Raw genomic sequence first — 23,462 nt, 5'->3', positions numbered from 1 at the left:
AGGGTTTAACATGACAAACCTTATGAGCTCCTCTTGGGGACATTATCAACCTAGATTACTAGGACACAGTTTCCTTCTATAATCAACAACACACACTATAAGTAATATCATTTCCCAACTTATCGGGCTTATTGATTTATCAAGCTAAATCTCACCCTTTGATAAGTTAAAGAAATAAATATTAAATATATGTGCTTGTTATTATATTAGGATTAAGAGCACACACTTCCATAATAACTAAGGACTTGTTCTTTTATTAAGTCAGTATAAAAAGAACTTCCCTTAAATGGTCCTGCTCAATACACTTAGAGTGAACTAGTATAATTTATTAGTCAAGATAAACTAATACTTAATTACACTACAACTTTTCTGATGGTTTGTTCCTTTCCATCTCAGTCGTGAGCTATTGTTTATAATTTATAAAGAACCGATAACACGATCTTCTGTGTGTGACACCACACACTATGTTATCTACAATATAAATTAATTGAACATCAACATTTGGTATATATAAATGTAGACACTTGACCAATGTGATTCTTATAAATGTTTATACAAAAGCTAGGCTTTTAGTATACACTCCAACAGTTGGAGGTCCACGTCATCTTCAGTCGACATCCAGCGAACATGAACGCCATCTCCCCAACGTCCATCGACTCACTCTCGGACAGGATCAGTAACATTAGCTGACTAATTACGATCAGTCAAATTTTGTAATTGATTTCAAAAGCTTATGTTTGTTGCTACATTGTCATCAGTCAACTGATCAAATCTATCAATCGACTGTTACTATAGAAAATTATTATTCACAGTTACTATAACAACTAAATGTTCACAATTATTGTAGCACAGTTACTGTAGCAAACTCTAAAAATATCTCAAACTCTAATTTCAAGGTTTAAGTCCATCGGTTGATTAATATACCGTATCATTCGACTAATACTTATATTTCATCCTGACCAAGGCTGAATTCTCATCTTGGCTGGTAACTAGTTGACCTCAACCTACTAGGACTTTCTTTCTCAACATCTAATCAACCTTAACTTATCGAGACTTTTCGTCGTCTAGTATCCGATCAACCTTGATTTGTTTTAAAACTTTATCGTTGTCTAGCATCCAATCAACCTTGATCTGTCAGCACTTCATTGTTATCTGATATCCAGTCAATCTTGACCTGCTGGGATTTCTTTATTATCTAACATCGGTCAACTTTAACCTGCTAGGACTTCACTGTTGGATCATGAAGAATGCTAAAGAGGGGGGGGTGTGTGAATAGCGATCGTTGAAACTTAATCGAGTAAGCCGCGAAAATAGAAAAATAAGAACAATGCTAACACACCAAGTTTTTACTTGGTTCGGAGCCTTCGTCGACTCCTATTCTAAGGCCCGCACTCATCGAGTGCTTTTGTTAGGCAATCTACTAATAGTTCGTAAAAAGAGTTACAAGATTAGTACAAGAACTATAAAACTAAATTACCGACAACAAGGAAATTAAAACTGAGTCACAGGTTATCAGAGGTGCTTCACAGCGCCGCAGGAGTGTCTTTGGAGCAGTGCACAATAGAGCAATCATGGTAGAAAGTTGTGTATCATGCTCTAGCAGAAGGCTTCTTATATAAGTAGCTTCGGGCGCCCAGATCCCTTCCGGGCGCCTGGATTGTGACGTCGGCCCAACTAATCATCGCGCTCCACATTTACAACGAGATAGACTTTTTCATTCTGGGAGCCTAGACACCTTTTTCCAGCAAAGCTTTTTCTTGCAAGAAAAAGATTAGTCCGAGACAATAAATATTATACTACCCTGCAAAACAAAAGTTAGCACAATTATAAAAACAGAGTAGTAATTAGATTCTATCTCCTCGAAACCAGAATCTAGTCAAGATCTCAACTTAGATTTCTGAAATAGATCTAAGTTGGATTGACGCCTACTGTTCCCTCAAACGGGGAACGTGTCCTCACCAAGTCACTCTCCTCCAGTGACTTACCTTAACTTATCATCTTGCCAGACATCTGGTCAGTCCGTCGACCTGTTTGGACTTCATGCCAGCTATCCGATCGGCCCATTAACCTAGCTAGACTTCCCTGCAGCACTGAGTTTGTTGGTTGCTACTCGGAATACAGTCCTAGTTCCCCTGTATAAAAATTTATACAAGCATAAAACTATCCTAGCTACACATGTGTTCTACTAAAGTTAAATTTGGATTGCAAATGATGTTTAACATTATTAATCCAAATTTTTCTTTTAGAAGTTAAACTTGAATTGGGAATGAAACTTAACATTCTTACTTCAAGTTCAACCGATGTGATCTTCCTAAGTTAAACCATATTACAAAAGTTGATCAAATATCTATTTCAAGGATTGGCTTCTAGGTCAAACGTCGCGAGACACTATGCCTTCTTGGGTATGGGATCATCCACCACTGCCTAGACAAAGCCTTTCAAAGAAATCAGATATTTAAACTTCTCACAGTAAACAAGGTTTAACAATAGAGAACTCAATAGAAATACATTATCGAAACATGAAATCGAAATGAAAATCGATAACAAAAATGATAATTAAAATCAATAACCTCTTGTGTTTGGTTTTACAAGATCCATACAAAAGAATGCACTAGTTATGATACGGAATTAAATAACTAGTTATACCTTTTGTAGCATATAGACCTCACAATCTTCTATTGTATTCCTCTTCTTATCTCGGACGTCGTGTGGGCGACAATCTACCAAGACGAGAATCCACCCAACCCTTCTTCTTCCTTTCAAGTTTCGGCCACCAACTTTCTCCAAGAGATGATGAATTTTGGCCACCAACTTTCCTCCAAGGGATGCTAGACAAGAGAACCTCCTTCTCTTCTTCTTCTCCTTCAAGCAACCGGCCATCAATGGATCTCCACACCAATATGCCGCCGGCCACCAAGAGGGAAAACAAAGAGAAGATAGAAAGAATAAGGGCCGGCCACCACCAAGGAAGAGAGGAGAGGAATAGAAGATGTATTGTTATGAGGTGAGGCACCTCTACCCTCTCTTTTATATTCCTTGGTCTTGGCAAATAAGGAAAGTTTTAAACATAATTAAAACTTCCTTATATTCCTTGCCAATGACTAAAAAGGAAAGTTTTAAAACAAAAAATTAAAACTTCCTTTTCTTCTTGTCATGGCCGGCCACATGCTTGTTCTCCAAGCAAGGAAAGATTTTAAACAAAAATTAAAATCTTTCTTTTAAAAATCCCTTTTGTGGATAGTTCTAAAAGGAATGTTTTATAAATTAAAATCTCTTTCTTTTAAATCCTTTTATGGATATCTATAAAAGATAAGATTTAAAATAAAACATGGTTTCAAGAAAGGAAAGTTTTATCAAAAAATTAAAATCTTTCTTTCACATTATAGATAACTACAAATAAGGAAAGATTTCAAATCTCCCTTTTATTCCTTTGTAGAAAGCTATAAAAGGAAAGATTTAAAACTCTCTTTTAAAACCAACATAAAAGGAAAGTTTTCAACAAAATAAAAACTTCCTTTTATTTCCTTTTATGGTCGATCTTAAAAAGAAAAGTTTTATATTAAAATCATCCTTTTAAATCCTTTTAATTGATCTCTATAAAAGGAAAGATTTTACAAAATAAAACCTCCTTTTGAATTCAATGTGGCTGGCCACTCTTGCTTGGGCTCCAAGCTAGGGCCGACCACAACTTGAACCCATCTAACCTTGGTTTGGTCGGCCCTAGCTTGGGCTCCAAGCTTGGCTTGGTCGGCCACCTTAAGGTGGGTAAGAAGTTGGGTTTGGGTGGATATAAGACTTTATAAATAAGAGGCTACAATAGAGACCGAGAGGAGGAATTGGTTTTGGTCTCCCAATGAGCTTGAGCTTCCCGTGTTCGCCCCCAACACCCAACTCAAGTTCATCAATAATATCTCATTCCACTAAAGAGTTATTATTGCACTACCGCACCAATCTCATATTACTATATGGGCTCCTTCTTATCATGAGTGTGTTAGTCTCTCTGTGTTTAAGATATTGAATGTTCACTAATTAAATGAGTTACTGACAACTCACTTAATTAATATTTAGCTCCAAGAGTAGTACCACTCAACCTTATTGTCATGTCGAACTAAGTTCACCTACAGGGTTTACATGACAATCTTTATGAGCTCCTCAAGGGGGCATCATCAACCTAGATTACTAGGACACAGTTTCATTCTATAATCAACAACACACCATATAAATAATATCATTTCCCAACTTATTGTGCCTATTGATTTAACGAGCTAAATCACACCCTTTGATAATCAAAGAAATAAATACTAAGTATATATGCTTGTTATTATATCATGATTAAGAGTACACACTTCCATAATAACAGAGGTATTATTTTTTTATATAGTCAGTATAAAAAGATAGTACCTCAATTGGTCCTGATCAATACACTCATAATGTACTAGTGTAATTTATTAGTAAAGATAAACTAATACCTAATTACACTACAACCACTCCAATGGTTTGCCCCATTCCATCTTGGTTGTGAGCAACTATTTATAATTTATAAGGATCTGATAACATGATCTTCTGTGTGTCTCCTCACACTATGTTATCTACAATATAAATTAAATGGACAACTACACTTAGCATAAATATAGGCAATTTGACTAATGTGATTCTTATATGTTTATATAAAAAGTTATACTTTTAGTATACACTCTAATAATCTCCCACTTATACTAAAAGACTATGCTGTCATATACCCTGCCATACATCTGATTCCCAACCCTTCAACATGTCCATCAAAAGCTCTTGCCTTAAGGGTCCTAGTGAAAGTATCTCCCAGGTTATCATCTGATGCAAACTAGGCGGCAACAACTTCTCCTCGTTATACGATGTCTCGTATTGGACGGTACTTGCACTCTATGTGTTTACTTGCCTTATGGGCTCGTGGTTCCTTCAAGTTTGCTACTGTACCACTTATTATCACAATACACTATAATAATTTTTGGATAAACCAGGAATCACATCTAAGTCCATCATGAAGCTTCTGAGCCATACAGCTTCTATGGCTGCCTCAGAGGCTGCCACATACTCAGCTTCCATGGTGGAGTCCGAAAAGCATCTATGCTTATCACTCCTTCATTGTTATGGCTTTACCTCCTAAAGTAAACACCAAATCCCAAGGTTGACTTACTATTGTCCCTATCTGATTGGAAGTCAAAATCCATGTAGCCCACAGGGATCAAATCATCTGCATGGTAAACCAGCATATAATCTCTATGCTTTACGGCAGTCCAATGTCCCTGTCTTGAATTACTTTGATATCTGCTAACCATGCCCATGGCAAAACAGATATCTGGTCTCGTGCATAGCATACATTAGGCTTCCTACAGCTGAAGCATAAGGAACTGCCTTCATATCTTTTATCTCTTTTGATATCTTCGAAAACATCTCTTTAGATAAAGATACTCCATGCCTAAAAGGTAGAAAACCTTTCTTGGAGTCTTGCATGCTAAAACGAGCTAGGATCGTATCGATATATGAAGCTTGGAATAAGCACACCATTCTTTTCTTGCAATCCCTTATTACCTTGATCCCGAGAATATGTGTGTACTCTCCCAAGTCCTTCATATCTAATTGCTTGGACAACCATACCCTTACTTCCGACAACACTTTGATATTGTTTCCAACTAACAAAATGTCACCTACGTATAGTACAAGAAATACCACCATGTTTCCATCACACTTCTTCTTTACACAAGACTCATCCGGACACTGAATAAATCCATACGACTGGATTACTTCATTAAACCGGATGTTCCAAGACATTGAAGCTTGCTTTAGTCCATAAATAGACTGATTGTGCCTACATACTAGATGCTCTTTACCCTTTGCAATAAACCCCTCTGGTTGCTACATATGGATGTTTTCTTCAAGACTTCCATTAAGGAAAGTTGTCTTGACATCCATTTGTCAAACCTCATAATCCATATGAGCAGCAATAGATAAGAGTATCCGGATAGACTTAAACATAGCTACTGGCGAAAAGGTTTCCTCATAATCAATTCCCTCTTTCTGAGTATACCCCTTCGTAACAAGCCTTGCTTTGAAGGTTTCCACCTTCCCGTCTGTCCCTTTTTTCTTTTTGTAGATCCATTTACATCCAACACTATTTGAAGGTTCTACTAGCTCCCAGACTTTGTTAGAATACATAGATTCTTTTTCTGAATTCATTGCTCTTTGCCAATATACTGCATCTTTATCTTGAGTGCTTCGTCATATGTACGGGGATCAGGTTCATGTTTATCTGGGATCAAGTCCGACGACTCTCCCAAAAACATGAATCTTTCAGGTTGCCTAACAACCCTCCCACTATGACGAGACACTGTCTGTAGTTGTGTATCATTTGTGACACGTGTTGTAGTTTCTTGTGGTATCTCATCGTATACTGTTGGTATTAGATTAGATGTGTTCTTTATTATTTCCTTAAGAATAAATTTACTTATGAGCTTGTTGTTCATTACATAGTCCTCTTCTAAAAATCGGGCATTGGTGCTAATAATGATCTTCTAATTTTTAGGACTATAAACCTCCTTTCGTTTCTCTAATATAACCCACAAATAAGTGAACTCCTGTTCAATGTCTCCCTTCAGCATATATGCCGAACTACCCCAAATCCAAATATGCTTCAGAACATACTTACACCCATTCTACAATTCTATGGGAGTAGAGGGTTCTGACTTTGAAGGTACTATGTTCACTTCCGTTTCCAGAGTATATCCTCAAAACGAATTTGGTAATTCTGAATAACTCATCATTGATCTAACTATTTCCATAAGAGTCTTATTCCTTTGTTCTACTACACCATTCTGTTGGGGTGTACCAGGTGCAGTCAGTTGGGATTGAATCCCGACTTCTGATAAGTGACTCCTGAACTCTCCTAAGAGGTACTCGCCACTACGATCTCACCGTAGTGTCTTGATACTTTTACCATGATGTTTCTCCACATCAGCCTTGTACTCTTTGAACTTATCAAAGCACTCACACTTGTGGCACATCAAGTAAATGTACTCGTATCTCGAATAGTCGTCTATAAAAGAGACGAAATATTCGAAACCACCTCTTGCCTGGATAGTCATAGGTCCATACAAATCAGAATAATTCCAACACATCTTTGGCTCTATACACCTTAGTCTTAAAAAGCCTCTTGATCATTTTTCCTTCCAAGTAAGACTCGCAGGTTGGAAAGTTTTCCACCACCAATAAACCCAAAAGTTCATCGGCTATTATCCTTTGAATCCTACTCAAGTTAATATGACCTAGCCTTAGATGCCAAAGATATAATTGGTTCATTTTCGAAAGTTGCTTTCTCTTATTAGAGTAAGAAGATGTGTTATTAATTTCCATTTGTTGCATCGTGGGAGTTTTTGGATTCAGAATATATAAATTGCCAACCAACATACCAGAACAGATAACTTCCCTATTTTTCTTGATAATAACTCTGTTATCAAAAGAGACAGAATATCAAGCTCTTTGAATAGTTTAGAAACTCAAATCAAGTTCTTTCTAAACTTGGTACGTAAAGATAATTTCTTAAAATCCATGTTTTATTCCTATCAGAGGATAAACATCTCCACTGCAACAGTTGCTACTTTTGCAGCAGTGCCCATGTAGATGGTAATTTCCCCTTCATATAGTTGTCTAATTTCCTGGAACCCCTTGTTGGTTGCAACTCGGAAAACCTAGAGGTTCCACTGTACAAAAATTTTGTACAAAGGTCTGAACCTTTTCCTAGCTACCATGTGTTCTTTTAAATTAAATTTTGGATCGCCTGCGGAACTTAACACGTTTGATCCAAAACTTAATCTATTTGTTCTTTTAGGTTTTGACTTGGATCTCCTGCGGAACTTAACACGTTCGACCCAAATCACCTTAAGTTATTAATTCCATTAAATATTAATTTCCATAATTGGTTCCCAGTACTGACGTGGCGAGGCACATGGCCTTCTTGGATATGGGAGCAACCACCACCGACTAGACAAAACCTTTTATAGAAAGCTAATATTTAATTTCCTAAAATAACTTTAGGTTAACCGAAAAGAACAATCAAATCACAAGGAAAAGAAAAAACAAAAGAACACAACATCGAAAAACATATTAGAAATTCTAGAATCGTAAGCCTCTTGTATTTGATATTATTTCCATAAATAACTAGTATGATGCGGAAAGAAAAATTACTAGTTATACCTTGTAGAAAAACCTCTTGATCTTCTACCGTATTCCTCTTCTAACCTCGGACGTTGTGTGGGCAACGATCTTCCGAGATGAGAAACCACCAAGCACCTTCTTCTTCTCCTAGCTAGGTTCGGCCAACACAAAGAAGCTTCACCAAGGACGAAGAACAAAACACCAACCAAGCTCCAAGGGATACAAGCTTTCTCTCCTTCTTCTTCTTCTTCTCCAAGTAGTATCCGGCCACCACAAGAACTCCAAGCAAGAGATAAGTTTCGGCCACCACAAAAGAGGAAGAAAGGAAGAGGATGGCCGGCCACAATAATTTTCTTCAAGGATGAATAATTTCGGCCACCACCAATGCTCCAAGGGATGCTAGAGATGAGACTTGCTTTCTCTCCTTCTTCTCCTTCCTTGATCCGGCCACAAACAAAAGCTCCACCAAGAAGATAGGTTTCAGCCAACAAGAGGAGAAGAGAGAAAGGGAAGGGCCGGCCACCACACCAAGGAAAAGAGGGAGAAAAATAATAGAGGTTGTTCACCATGAAGGCACCCCTACCCCTTCTTTTATATTCATTGGCTTTGGCAAATAAGGAAATTTATTTATAATAAAATTTCCTTAACTTTCCTTGACAACAATTAATTAAGAAAAAATTAAATAAATTTTCCTAATTAATTGTATGTGGCCGGCCACCTCATGTAGAGCAAATAGGATAATTTTAATCAACAATTAAAACTTCCTTTTTTGTCTTTGGAAATTTTAAAAAATAAAATTTCCTTTTAAAATCCCTTCATGGTTGATAAAAAGAAATTTCTATAATTTTAATTTTCAACATGTGAATAATTTTTCAGAGAAAAAATAAAATATCTTTCCAATCTACAAATAAGGAAAGAGATCTAATCTCTTTCTTTTAATCTTTTTGTAGATCTTTTTAAAGAGAGATATTTTAATTTTAATTCTCTGTAATAAATTATATCTTCCACATAATAAAAATTAAAATTAAAATTCTTTTTAATTTAATGGGGGCCGACCCCCTAAGCTTGGGTTCAAGCTAGGGCCGGCCACCCATGAACCAAGGTTTGGCCGGCCCTAGCTTGAACCACAAGCTAGCTTGGCCGGCCCCTTTCTCATGGGTATAAAGGTGGGTATAGGTGGGTATAGTACTCTATAAATAAGAGGCTATGATAGGGACCGAGAGGAGGAATTGGTTTTGGTCTCCCGATAAAATTAAACATCCCGTGTTCGCCCCGAACACACAACTTAATTTTATCAATAATAATTCATTCCACTAGAGAACTATTATTGAACTACCGCACCAATCCCAAATTACATTTTTGGGCTCCTTCTTATTATGAGTGTGTTAGTCTCCCTGTGTTTAAGATATCGAATGTCCACTAATTAAGTGAGTTACTGACAACTCATTGAATTAATATCTAAGTCCAAGAGTAGTACCACTCAACCTTATTGTCATGTCGGACTAGGTCCACCTGCAGGATTTAACATGAAAATCCTTATGAGCTCCTCTTGAGGACATTATCAACCTAGTATCTCTAGGACACAGTTTCCTTCTATAATCAATAACACACACTATAAGTGATATCATTTCCCAACTTATCGGGCTTATTGATTCATCGAACTAAATCTCACCCATTGATAAATTAAAGAAATAAATATCAAATATCTGTGCTTGTTATTATATTAGGATTAAGAACACACACTTCCATAATAACCGAGGTCATTGTTTCTTTATAAAGTCAGTATAAAAGAAACGACCTCAAATGGTCCTACTCAATACACTCTAAGTGTACTAGTGTAATTATACAGTCAAGATAAACTGATACCTAATTACACTACGACCTTCTAATGGTTTGTTCCTTTCCATTTTGGTCGTGAGCTACTGTTTATAAGGTACTGATAACATCATCTTCTGCATGTGGCACCACATACTATGTTATCTACAGTATAAATTAATTGAACAACTACATTTATCACAAATGTAGACATTTGACCAATGTGATTCTTATTTCTAGATAAATGTTTATACCAAAAGCTAGGCTTTTAGTATACACTCTAACAATCTCCCACTTATACTAAAAGACTATGCTGCCATATCTGCTGCCATACATCTGATTCCCAACCCTTCAACATGCCCATCAAAATCTCTTGCCTTAAGGACTTTAGTGAAAGGATCTATAGGTCATCACCTGATGTAATCTAGGCGGCAACAACTTCTCCTCGTTTATACGATTTCTCGTATTGGGTGGTACTTGCGCTCTATTGTGTTTACTTGCCTTATAGACTCATGGTTTCTTCGAGTTTGTTACTGCACCATTATTATTACAATAAATTGTAATAACCTTTGGACAAACTAGAAATCATATCTAAGTCTATCTTGAGGTAATTAAGTCATTCAGCTTTTATGCCTACCTCAGAGGCTTGTCATATACTCAGCTTCTATGGTGGAGTCCAGAAAAACACCTATGCTTATCACTCTTCCATAGTTATGACTTTTCCTCCTAAAACACAAAACCCCGAGGTCAACTTATTATTGTCCCTATCCAATTGAAAGTCAAAATCCGTGTAACCCACAGGGACCAAATTAACTCCCTTATAAGCTAGCATATAATCTCTAGCACCTCTAAGGTACTTTAATATATGCTTTACTACAGTCCAATGTCCTTGTCTAGGGTTACTTTGATATCTGCTAACTATGCCCTTGGCAAAACAGATTTCTAATCTCGTGCATAGCATACATTAGGTTGTCTAACTGCCGAAGCATAAAGAACTGCCTACATGTCCTCAATCTCCTTTGATGTCATCGGAGACATCTCTTTAGATAAAGACACTCCATGCTTAAAAGGTAAGAAACCTTTCGAGAAGTTTTGCATGCTTAAAACGAGCAAGGATTTTCCGATGTATCAAGCTTGGGATAAGTAAAATATATTTTTTCTTTCGATCCCTTATTACTTTGATCTCAAAAATATATACATTCTCCCAAGTCCTTTATATCGAATTATTTGGACAACCATACCCTTACTTCTGACAACATTTTGATATTGTTTCCAACTACCAAAAATGTTATCTACGTATAGTACAAGAAATACCACCACGTTTCCATCACACCTTTTGTATACACAAGACTTATCTGTTTACTCAATAAATCCATAGGTCTGGATTACTTTGATAAACCGGATGTTCCAAGACCTTGAAGCTTTGCCTCAGTCCATAGACTAATTGAGCCTGCACACAAGATGCTCTTAGCCCTTTGCAATGAACCCTTCTGGTTGCTTTATATGGATGCTTTCATCAAAACTTCCATTAAGGAAAGCTGTCTTGACATCCACTTGCCAAATAGATAAAAGAATCCGGATAGACTTAAGCATGGCTACCAGTGAAAAAGTTTTCTTTTTCATCAAGCCTTGCTTTGAAAGTTACTACCTTCCTTTCTATCCCTCTTTTCCTATTATTGACCTTTTTACACCCAAAGGCTTTTACACCATATGGTGGTTCTACAAGCTTCCAGATTTTATTAGAATACATATATTCTAATTCTACTATTCATTACTCTTTGTCAAGATGCTTGCATCTTTATCTTGGAGTACTTTATCATATGACCGGAGATCAGGTTCATGTCCTCCAGGGATCGAATCCAAAACCTCTCCCAAAACATGAACCTATTTAGGTTGCCTAACAACCCTCCCACTACGACAAGGCACTTTTTGCAATTGTGTATCATTTGTGATACGTGTTGCAGTTTTCTTGTGGCATCTCATCTTGTACAGTTGGTACTAGGTTAGACTTGTCCTTTATTATTTCCTTAAGAACAAATTTACTTATGAGCACGTGGTTCATTATATAGTCTTTTTCTAAAAATCAGTCATTGATGCTAACAATGACCTTCTGATTTTTAAGACTATAAACCTACTTTTGTTTATCTAGGATAACTTACAAACAAGTGAACTCCTATCCAACTTATCATTGTCTCTCTATAACATATGTGCTGGATTTCCTGAATCCTAATTTGCTTCAAAATAGGTTTTCACCTATTCAGCAATTCTATATGAGTAGAGAGTTCTAACTTGGAAGGTACTATGTTCACTTTCGTTTTCAGAGTTTATCCTTAAAACAAATTTGGTAATTTTCTGAATAACTCATCATCTATCTAATTATTCCATAAGAGTCCTTTACCTTCTTTCTACTACACCATTCTGTTGGGGTGTACCAGATGCAGTTAGTTGGGATTGAAATCCAACTACTGATAAGTGACTCCTAAAATCTCTCAAGAGGTACTTGCCACTACGATCTTCCATAGTGACTTTTTACTTTAACATTTCTCCGCATCAACCTTGTACTCTTTGAACTAATCAAAGTACTTAGTCTTGCGGTACATTAAGTAAATTTATTTGTATCTTGAATAGTTGTCTATAAAATAGACAAAATATTCAATACTACCTCTTGTCTGGATAGTCATAGGATCACACAAATCAGAATGAACCCTTTTTAACATATCTTTGACTCCATACCCCTCGGACTTAAAAGCTTCTTGGTTATTTTCTTTCCAAGTAAGACTCGCAGGTTGGAAAGATTTCCACTACTAATGAACCCAAAAGTTCATCAGCTACCAATGAATCCTACTCAAGTATAACCTAGCTTTAGATGCCAAAGATATAATTGGTTCATTTCTAAAGGTTGCTTTCTCTTAAAATTAGAAGATGTGTTACTAATTTCCATTTGTTGCATCGTGGGAGTTATTGGATTATAAATTGTCAACCATCATACCAGAATAGATAACTTCCCTATTTTTCTTGATAACAACTTTGTTATCAAAATAGACACAATATCTATAATAGTTTAGAAACTGAAATCAGGTTCTTTCTAAACTTGGTACGTAAAGACAATTACTTAAAATCCATATTTTATTCTTATCAAAAGATAAACATCTCCCACTGCAACAGCTACCACTTTTACAGTAGTGCCCATGTGGACGGTGATTTACCTTTCATTTAGTTGTCGGGTTTCCTGGAACCCTGCAATGAATTGCAGACATGATTAATGGCATCTTCTATCTACACTCCAGGTTCTAGTAGATAACACCAATAGACATGTTTCAACTAATGAATTAAATACACCTAAATTGTTCTTAGTTCTAAGAAGACAGTCTACCTTAATGTCCAAGTCATATTTCCAATCATTACAATTGGGACTACTAAGTCTTTTTCTATAGTATGACTACTAGGGATTGACAAACATCCTAAGAATCACAAAAATATTTGGTCAAGATCAACTCCTTAAAATCTCCATAAATTTTGTGTATACAAAATCGAAGAGGAGATTTTATTCATTAATTTTATTATCTCGTCAACTTTACTTTATGACGAATAAAATTAATAGTTGATCTGTCTTTGATCAAATATTTGGTCAAAAACTTTTGAATTTAAAAAAAAATATTGATTCCTCGAACAATATTATTTAAATTCACCAACACCTCAAACACCGTGAATTTTGCATGCCACGTTAGTGTGGACGTATACAAATTCATCATTTGTAAGAGGAGGGTTTTACTCATTGACTATCTTGTCAATATAACTTTTTGACAAATAAAATTACCTCAAACACCATGAATCTTGTATGCCACATTAGTGTGGACGTATAGAAATTCAAACATTTGTAAGAGGGGTTTATTAATTTTATTATATTGCCACTCTAGTTTTATGACAAATCAATAGTTGGTTTCCCTTTGGTCACACAAGTGATAGTAGTGACTCCGTTGGGGAGGATAGTATTAAATGTGTCTAAGTGTATACCATTACTTGACACTAAGTCCATTAATAAGATTATGCCCCTTCCGTTGGGGAAGATCACACGCTCTTAATTAACTTCCTATAGTCATCCAAAATTGGAAGTCTGTTCTAGTGATCCACAAACAAGCTCATCCGTTATGGAGGAAGGCACTCAGAGCCAACGCACAAGCTTGTTTGCATCACTTACAAACCAGTAATGGAGACCATGGGATTTACTTAAAAATCCCTCTCCCACTTAGTTATTTATAAATGAGGAATTTTAACTATGCTAGCCTACTAAATATGTAAACCAACATGCACACACAGCACAATATAAAAGCAATAAATAGAAAATCTAATTTTCAACTATTATGACTTTTATCTCTAGTTGTCCTCCGTGTGTTGTCATCCCAAGCTACTGCCATATTTGGCCACCGCCACCGGGTCTAGCTGTCGCATCCATCTTGCTCCTTGTTCCGCTGCGCCTCTGGTCCTTAGAAGGTTCCACGCTTTGCAAGATTCGATCCGCGACATAAATAGAATTTTACATTTTTGATCCTATATTCCATAAAAGGAATGTACATGTATCTAGATCAAAAATAAAATCCTAATAAAACTAAATACAGCTCCTGCTGTATTTTATAATACAATCATGCACACATATATAAATGCCCTTGACATGTCCAAGGGTCCAATCACACACATAATAACTAAAAGCCATAATAGTTGGATCCTGCATCCACAAAGTTAAACATCCTACTATTATCCTGCCTAAATTATGTATGACATGTGCATAATTAAACTAATACCAAATACACAGAGGCAAAACCCTAGCTCTGATACCAATTGTTGGTTGCTACTCGGAAAACCTAGAGGTTCCACTGTACAAAAATTTTGTACAAAGGTCTGAACCTTTTCCTAGCTACCATATGTTCTTTTAAATTAAATTTTGGATCGTCTGCGGAACTTAACACGTTTGATCCAAAACTTAATCTATTTGTTCTTTTAGGTTTTGACTTGGATCTCCTGCGAAACTTAACACGTTCGACCCAAATCACCTTAAGTTATTAATTCCATTAAATATTAATTTCCATAATTGGTTCCCAGTACTGACGTGGCGAGGCACACGGCCTTCTTGGATATGGGAGCAACCACCACCGACTAGACAAAACCTTTTATAGAAAGCTAATATTTAATTTCCTAAAATAACTTTAGATTAACCGAAAAGAACAATCAAATCACAAGGAAAAGAAAAAACAAAAGAACACAACATCGAAAAACATATTCGAAATTCTAGAATCATAAGCCTCTTGTATTTGGTATTATTTCCATAAATAACTAGTATGATGCGGAAAGAAAAATTATTAGTTATACCTTGTAGAAAAACCTCTTGATCTTCTACCGTATTCCTTTTCTAACCTCGGACGTTGTGTGGGCAACGATCTTCCGAGATGAGAAACCACCAAGCACCTTCTTCTTCTCCTAGCTAGGTTCGGCCAACACAAAGAAGCTTCACCAAGGACGAAGAACAAAACACCAACCAAGCTCCAAGGGATACAAGCTTTCTCTCCTTCTTCTTCTTCTTCTCCAAGTAGTATCCGGCCACCACAAGAACTCCAAGCAAGAGATAAGTTTCGGCCACCACAAAAGACGAAGAAAGGAAGAGGATGGCCGGCCACAATAATTTTCTTCAAGGATGAATAATTTCGACCACCACCAATGCTCCAAGGGATGCTAGAGATGAGACTTGCTTTCTCTCCTTCTTCTCCTTCCTTGATCCGGCCACAAACAAAAGCTCCACCAAGAAGATAGGTTTCGGCCAACAAGAGGAGAAGAGAGAAAGGGAAGGGCCGGCCACCACACCAAGGAAAAGAGGGAGAAAAATAATAGAGGTTGTTCACCATGAAGGCACCCCTACCCCTTCTTTTATATTCCTTGGCTTTGGCAAATAAGGAAATTTATTTATAATAAAATTTCCTTAACTTTCCTTGACAACAATTAATTAAGAAAAAATTAAATAAATTTTCCTAATTAATTGTATGTGGCCGGCCACCTCATGTAGAGCAAATAGGATAATTTTAATCAACAATTAAAACTTCCTTTTTTGTCTTTGGAAATTTTTAAAAAAATAAAATTTTACTTTTAAAATCCCTTCATGGTTGATAAAAAGAAATTTCTATAATTTTAATTTTCAACATGTGAATAATTTTTCAGAGAGAAAAAATAAAATATCTTTCCAATCTACAAATAACGAAAGAGATCTAATCTCTTTCTTTTAATCTTTTTGTAGATCTTTTTAAAGAGAGATATTTTAATTTTAATTCTCTGTAATAAATTATATCTTCCACATAATAAAAATTAAAATTAAAATTCTTTTTAATTTAATGGGGGCTGGCCACCTAAGCTTGGGTTCAAGCTAGGGCCGGCCACTCATGAACCAAGGTTTGGCCGGCCCTAGCTTGAACCACAAGCTAGCTTGGCCGGCCCCTTTCTCATGGGTATAAAGGTGGGTATAGGTGGGTATAGTACTCTATAAATAAGAGGCTACGATAGGGACCGAGAGGAGGAATTGGTTTTGGTCTCCCGATAAAATTAAACATCCCGTGTTCGCCCCGAACACACAACTTAATTTTATCAATAATAATTCATTCCACTAGAGAACTATTATTGAACTACCGCACCATCCCAAATTATATTTTTGGGCTCCTTCTTATTATGAGTGTGTTAGTCTCCCTGTGTTTAAGATATCGAATGTCCACTAATTAAGTGAGTTACTGACAACTCATTTAATTAATATCTAAGTCCAAGAGTAGTACCACTCAACCTTATTGTCATGTCGGACTAGGTCCACCTGCAGGGTTTAACATGACAATCCTTATGAGCTCCTCTTGAGGACATTATCAACCTAGTATCTCTAGGACACAGTTTCCTTCTATAATCAACAACACACACTATAAGTGATATCATTTCCCAACTTATCGGGCTTATTGATTCATCGAACTAAATCTCACCCATTGATAAATTAAAGAAATAAATATCAAATATATGTGCTTGTTATTATATTAGGATTAAGAGCACACACTTCCATAATAACCGAGGTCATTGTTTCTTTATAAAGTCAGTATAAAAGAAACGACCTCAAATGGTCCTACTCAATACACTCTAAGTGTACTAGTGTAATTATACAGTCAAGATAAACTGATACCTAATTACACTACGACCTTCTAATGGTTTGTTCCTTTCCATTTTGGTCGTGAGCTACTGTTTATAATTTATAAGGTACTGATAACATCATCTTCTGCATGTGGCACCACATACTATGTTATCTACAGTATAAATTAATTGAACAACTACATTTATCACAAATGTAGACATTTGACCAATGTGATTCTTATTTCTAGATAAATGTTTATACCAAAAGCTAGGCTTTTAGTATACACTCTAACACCCCTGTAATGAATTGCAGACATGATCAGTGGCTCCCGTATCTACACACCAAGTACCGGTAGATAACACCACTAAATATGTTTCAACAACTAATGAATAAAATACACCTTTATTGTTCTCAGTTCTGAGAGGGCAGTCCACCTTAGTGTCCAAGTTTTCCAATCATTATAATTGGGACTACTAGGTATATTCTATAGTATAACAGCTAGGGGATTGAAAATCATTTGAAATTCTAAGAATCACAAAAATATTTGGTCAAGACCAACATCTCAAAATCCCCTTGAATTTTGTATGCCACGTTAGTGTGGACGTATACAAATTCAAAGAGGAGATTTTATCTATTAATTTTATTATCTTATCAACCTATCTTTATGACAAATAAAATTAATAGTTGGTCTGTCTTCGATCAAATATTTGGTCAAAACTTTAGAATTTAAAATAATATTGATTCCTCAAAACAATATCATTTAAATTCACCAACACCTCAAATACCATGAATTTTGTATGTCACGTTAGTGTGGACGTATACAAATTCAAACATTTGTAAGAGGAGGGTCTTACCCATTAATTATCTTGTCAACCTTAAATTACCTCAAACGTCATGAATTTTGTATGTCACGTTAGTGTGGACGTATACAAATTCAAACATTTGTAAGAGGAGGGTCTTACCCATTAATTATCTTGTCAACCTTAAATTACCTCAAACGTCATGAATTTTGTATGTCACGTTAGTGTAGACGTATACAAATTCAATTGTTTGTAAGAGGAGGTTTTACCCATAAATTTTATTTTGTTAACCAAACTTTATGACAAATAAAATTACCTCAAACACCATGTATTTTATATGTCACGTTATTGTGGACGTATACAAATTCAAACATTTGTAAGAGGGGGTTTTAACTAGCTTTATGACAAATTAATAGTTGGTTTTCCTTTGGTCACACAAATAATAGCAGTGACTCCATTGGGGAGGATAATATTAAATGCGCCTAAGTGTATACCATTACTTGATACTTAGTCCATTAAATAGGATTGTGCCCCTTCAGTTGGAGAAGATCACACGCTCCTAAATAATTTCCTATAACCATCCATAAAGGAAGTTTGATCTAGTGATCCGCAAACAAACTCATCCGTTGTGGAGGGAGGCACTCAGAGCCAACACACAAGTTTATTGCATCACTTACAAACCAGTAATGGAGACCGTGGAATTTATTTACTAATCCCTCTCCCACTTAGTTTTTTAAGATGAGGATTTTATCATGCAAGCACACATCACATGCACACACACACATCACAGTAAATAAAAAGCAATAAATATGGAAAAAATAATTTTCCAACTATTATGGCCTCTTCCATCACTGTCCTCCGTGTGCCGCCAGCCCTAGCAGTCGTCAAAACTAGCCACTAGCCCTAAGGCTCATGTTGTCACGTCCATCGATATTCCTTTTCTGCTATGCCTCTAGTCCTCAAATAGCACCACACCTCGCAAGGATACGATCCACGATAAAATAGAATTTTACATATATTGATCCTATATTCCTCAATGGAATGTACATAAAGTCTAGATCGAACAAAAATGTAAAATCCTAAAACTAATACAGCTCTTGCTGTATTTAATAAGTACAATCACACACATAAAATGTCCTCGACATGTCCAGGGGTCCAATAACACACACACATAAAATGCCCTCGACATGTCCGAGGGTCTAATCACACACAATCACAATAGGCCATAATAGTTGGAGCCTGTAACCACAGAGTTAATCTATTTGCACATCTTACTATTATTCTGCCTAAAATATGTATGACATGTGCATAATTAAACTAAAACCAAACACACAGATATTAAAACCTAGCTCTGATACCAATTGTTGGTTGCTACTCGGAATACCGTCCTAGTTCCCCTGTATAAAAATTTGTATAAGCATAGAACTATCCTAGCTACCCATGTGTTCTACTAAAGTTAAATTTGGATTGCAAACGACACTTAACATTATTAATCCAAATTTTTCGTTTAAAAGTTAAACTTGAATTGAGAACGAAACTTAACATTCTTACTTCAAGTTCAACCGATGTGATCTTCCTAAGTTAAACCATATTACAAAAGTTTATCAAATATCTATTTTAAGGATCGGCTTCCAGGTCAAACGTGGTAAGGCACTAGGCCTTCTTGGGTATGGGATCATCCACCCACTGCCTAGACAAAGTCTTTCAAAGAAATCGGATATTTAAATTTCTCACAGTAAACAAGGTTTAACAATAGGGACCTCAATAGAAACACATTATCGAAACATGAAATCGAAACGAAAATCGATAACAAAAATGATAATTAAAATCGATAACCTCTTGTGTTTGGTTTTACAAGATCTATACAAAAGAATGCACTAGTTATTATACGGAATTAAATAACTAGTTATATCTTTTGTAGCTTATAGACCTCATAATCTTCTATTATATTCCTCTTCTTATCTCGGACGTCGTATGGGCGACGATCTACCAAGACGAGAATCCACCCAAGCCTTCTTCTTCCTTTCAAGTTTCGGCCACCAACTTTCTCCAAGAGATGATGAATTTCGGCCACCAACTTTCCTCCAAGGGATGCTAGACAAGAGAACCTCCTTCTCTTCTTCTTCTCCTTCAAGCAACCGGCCATCAATGGATCTCCACACCAATATGCCACCGACCACCAAGTGGGAAAACAAAGAGAAGATAGAAAGAGTAAGGGTCGGCCACCACCAAGGAAGAGAGGAGAGGAATAGAAGATGTATTGTTATGAGGTGAGGCACCTCTACCCTCTCTTTTATATTCCTTGGTATTGGCAAATAAGGAAAGTTTTAAACATAATTAAAACTTCCTTATATTCCTTGCCAATGACTAAAAAGGAAAGTTTTAAAACAAAAAATTAAAACTTCTTTTCTTCTTGTCATGGCCGGCCACATGCTTGTTCTCCAAGCAAGGAAAGATTTTAAACAAAAATTAAAATCTCTCTTTTAAAAATCCCTTTTGTGGATAGTTCTAAAAGGAATGTTTTATAAATTAAAATCTCTCTCTTTTAAATCCTTTTATGGATATCTATAAAAGATAAGATTTAAAATAAAACATGGTTTCAAGAAAGAAAAGTTTTATCAAAAAATTAAAATCTTTCTTTCACATTATAGATAACTACAAATAAGGAAAGATTTCAAATCTCCCTTTTATTCCTTTGTAGAAAGCTATAAAAGGAAAGATTTAAAACTCTCTTTTAAAACCAACATAAAAGGAAAGTTTTCAACAAAATAAAAACTTCCTTTTATTTCCTTTTATGACCGATCTAAAAAAGGAAAGTTTTATATTAAAATCATCCTTTTAAATCCTTTTAATGGATCTCTATAAAAGGAAAGATTTTATAAAATAAAACTTCCTTTTGAATTCAATGTGGCCGGCCACCCTTGCTTGGGCTCCAAGCTAGGGTCGGCCATAATTTGAACCCATCTAACCTTGGTTTGGCCGGCCCTAGCTTGGTCTCCAAGCTTGGCTTGGCCGGCCACCTTAAGGTGGGTTAGAAGTTGGGTTTGGGTGGATATAAGACTTTATAAATAAGAGGCTACAATAGGGACCGAGAGGAGGAATTGGTTTTGGTCTCCCAATGAGCTTGAGCTTCCCGTGTTCGCCCCCAACACCCAACTCAAGTTCATCAATAATATCTCATTCCACTAAAGAGTTATTATTGCACTACCGCACCAATCTCATATTACTATATGAGCTCCTTCTTATCATGAGTGTGTTAGTCTCTCTGTGTTTAAGATATTGAATGTTCACTAATTAAATGAGTTACTGACAACTCACTTAATTAATATTTAGCTCCAAGAGTAGTACCACTCAACCTTATTGTCATGTCGAACTAAGTCCACCTTACATGACAATCTTTATGAGCTCCTCAAGGGGACATCATCAACCTAGATTACTAGGACACAGTTTCATTTTATAATCAATAACACACCATATAAATAATATCATTTCCCAACTTATCGTGTCTATTGATTTAACGAGCTAAATCTCACCCTTTGAGAATTAAAGAAATAAATACTAAGTATATGTGTTTGTTATTATATCATGATTAAGAGTACACACTTCCATAATAACAGAGGTATTATTCTTTTATATAGTCAGTATAAAAAGATACTACCTCAATTGGTCTTGATCAATACACTCATAATTTACTAGTGTAATTTATTAGTAAAGATAAAATAATACCTAATTACACTACAACCACTCCAATGTTTTGCCCCATTCCATCTTGGTTGTGAGCAACGATTTATAATTTATAAGGATCTGATAACATAATCTTCTGTTTGTCTCCTCACACCATGTTATCTACAATATAAATTAAATAGACAACTACACTTAGCATAAATGTAGGCAATTTGACCAATATGATTCTTATATGTTTATACAAAAAGCTAGACTTTTAGTATACACTCTAACAGAGTTAGCATAATAGATAAAACAGTAAAGTAAGATAGTGTTAACAGATTTCAAGATTCGCTGGTCCGGTCGATCAAAAACCAGTCGATCACATATAACCGAGGGTTACCTCCCCTAGGGTTGCCCAGCTGTTACACTTCCACAAGTGTACGGATACATCGTCAGTAATAAAAGATTATCGATCACATGAGGACTGGTTATAAGCACTTGTGATTGTTCACGTAGAATTAGCTAAACTACCAATGGTTGTAGGTGAACTGTTTCTTGAGAAGAAAAGAACTTGGGAAGTAGATGTGAGAACTGGCAAGAGAGAGAGAGAGTTTTACTTGGTTTGGGAAGTGTTCTAAGAGTCGAAACCCTAGAAGTCGATTGCACCAACATTCACACCTCATGCCAATTCTCTATTGGACTCCTAACCGCCAAGTGTATGATTAATCGTGATCCACTTGGACTCTTTGCTCAACCAACTAATATATTGATCAACTATCAAGTATTCGATCAACCTTGACCTACTTAACGTTCAACTAACATATTGATCAAACATTGAAACCCAATTAGAGTTCCACTCGAGCTTGGTCCACTTGGTCAACTTTGACCAGAGGTTGATTGTAATAACAGGTTACACTCAGGGTGATGAAAAACTGCAATGAGATTGGTTTGAAGTACTTTTGAGGTGGCTAAGGCTATCAATAACTTTTGACCAAAACTCTTGATGGCCCTATAATGTCTAGAATTTAACATCTTGACATATCTGAAATAGGAAAATCTTAGGAAACCTTTAGTAGTGTTAGTAAGTGAGTATAGTAGGCCTAAATCCTCTAATGAATTTGTGACAAAATATGTTAAGGTTGTGCCAATTTATGAAACTCACAACTTTCTATCTAAGCTGTGAAATCCATGTTCAAGATTATGGTTACACACAAGAGGATACCAAGAGTGCAATAAATTTGGTTTGAAGTATTTTTGAGGTGCTTAAGGTCATCTGTGAGTTTTGGTCAAAACTCCATAATGGACCTATAGTATTTAGAATTTCAAAATCTTGACATGGTTCAAATCAAGGTATGACAGACTTAAGCCCTTTAATAAGTTTTGTGTCAAATTATCTTAGAGTTATGAAGACTTTAAAAACTTGTAGCTCTCAATTTAGGCAATGGATTGCAAGTCTGAGGGTATGGTTACATCTAGGAGACTCCTAGGAGTATAATGGTCATGATTTGAAATGATTATAAGGTTCCAAGGTAATTAAACTTATGAACTTACAGTGTCAAAAAAATTTAAATTTTGACATGGTCTAAATCATGGGGGTCTTGGGAACCCTTTGGTGGTGTTAGTGAGTGAGTACGATTGCCCTCAAATATGAATTTCACAATTTAGATAGAGAGCTATGAGTTGCTGAAATTGACACAACTTTAAGATATTTTGTCACGAGCTCACTAGAGAACCTAGGACTATCATACTCACTCACCAACATCACTAAAGAGTTCATATGACTCCCTTGGTTTAAACCATTTCAAGATTTTAAAATTCTAAATATTGTAGGGTCATTAGTAAGTTTTGAT

Source organism: Zingiber officinale, chromosome 8A, assembly GCF_018446385.1.
Source record: "Zingiber officinale cultivar Zhangliang chromosome 8A, Zo_v1.1, whole genome shotgun sequence".
NCBI classification, from domain to species: Eukaryota; Viridiplantae; Streptophyta; class Magnoliopsida; order Zingiberales; family Zingiberaceae; genus Zingiber; species Zingiber officinale.
Note: the sequence above shows the minus strand (reverse complement) of the source record.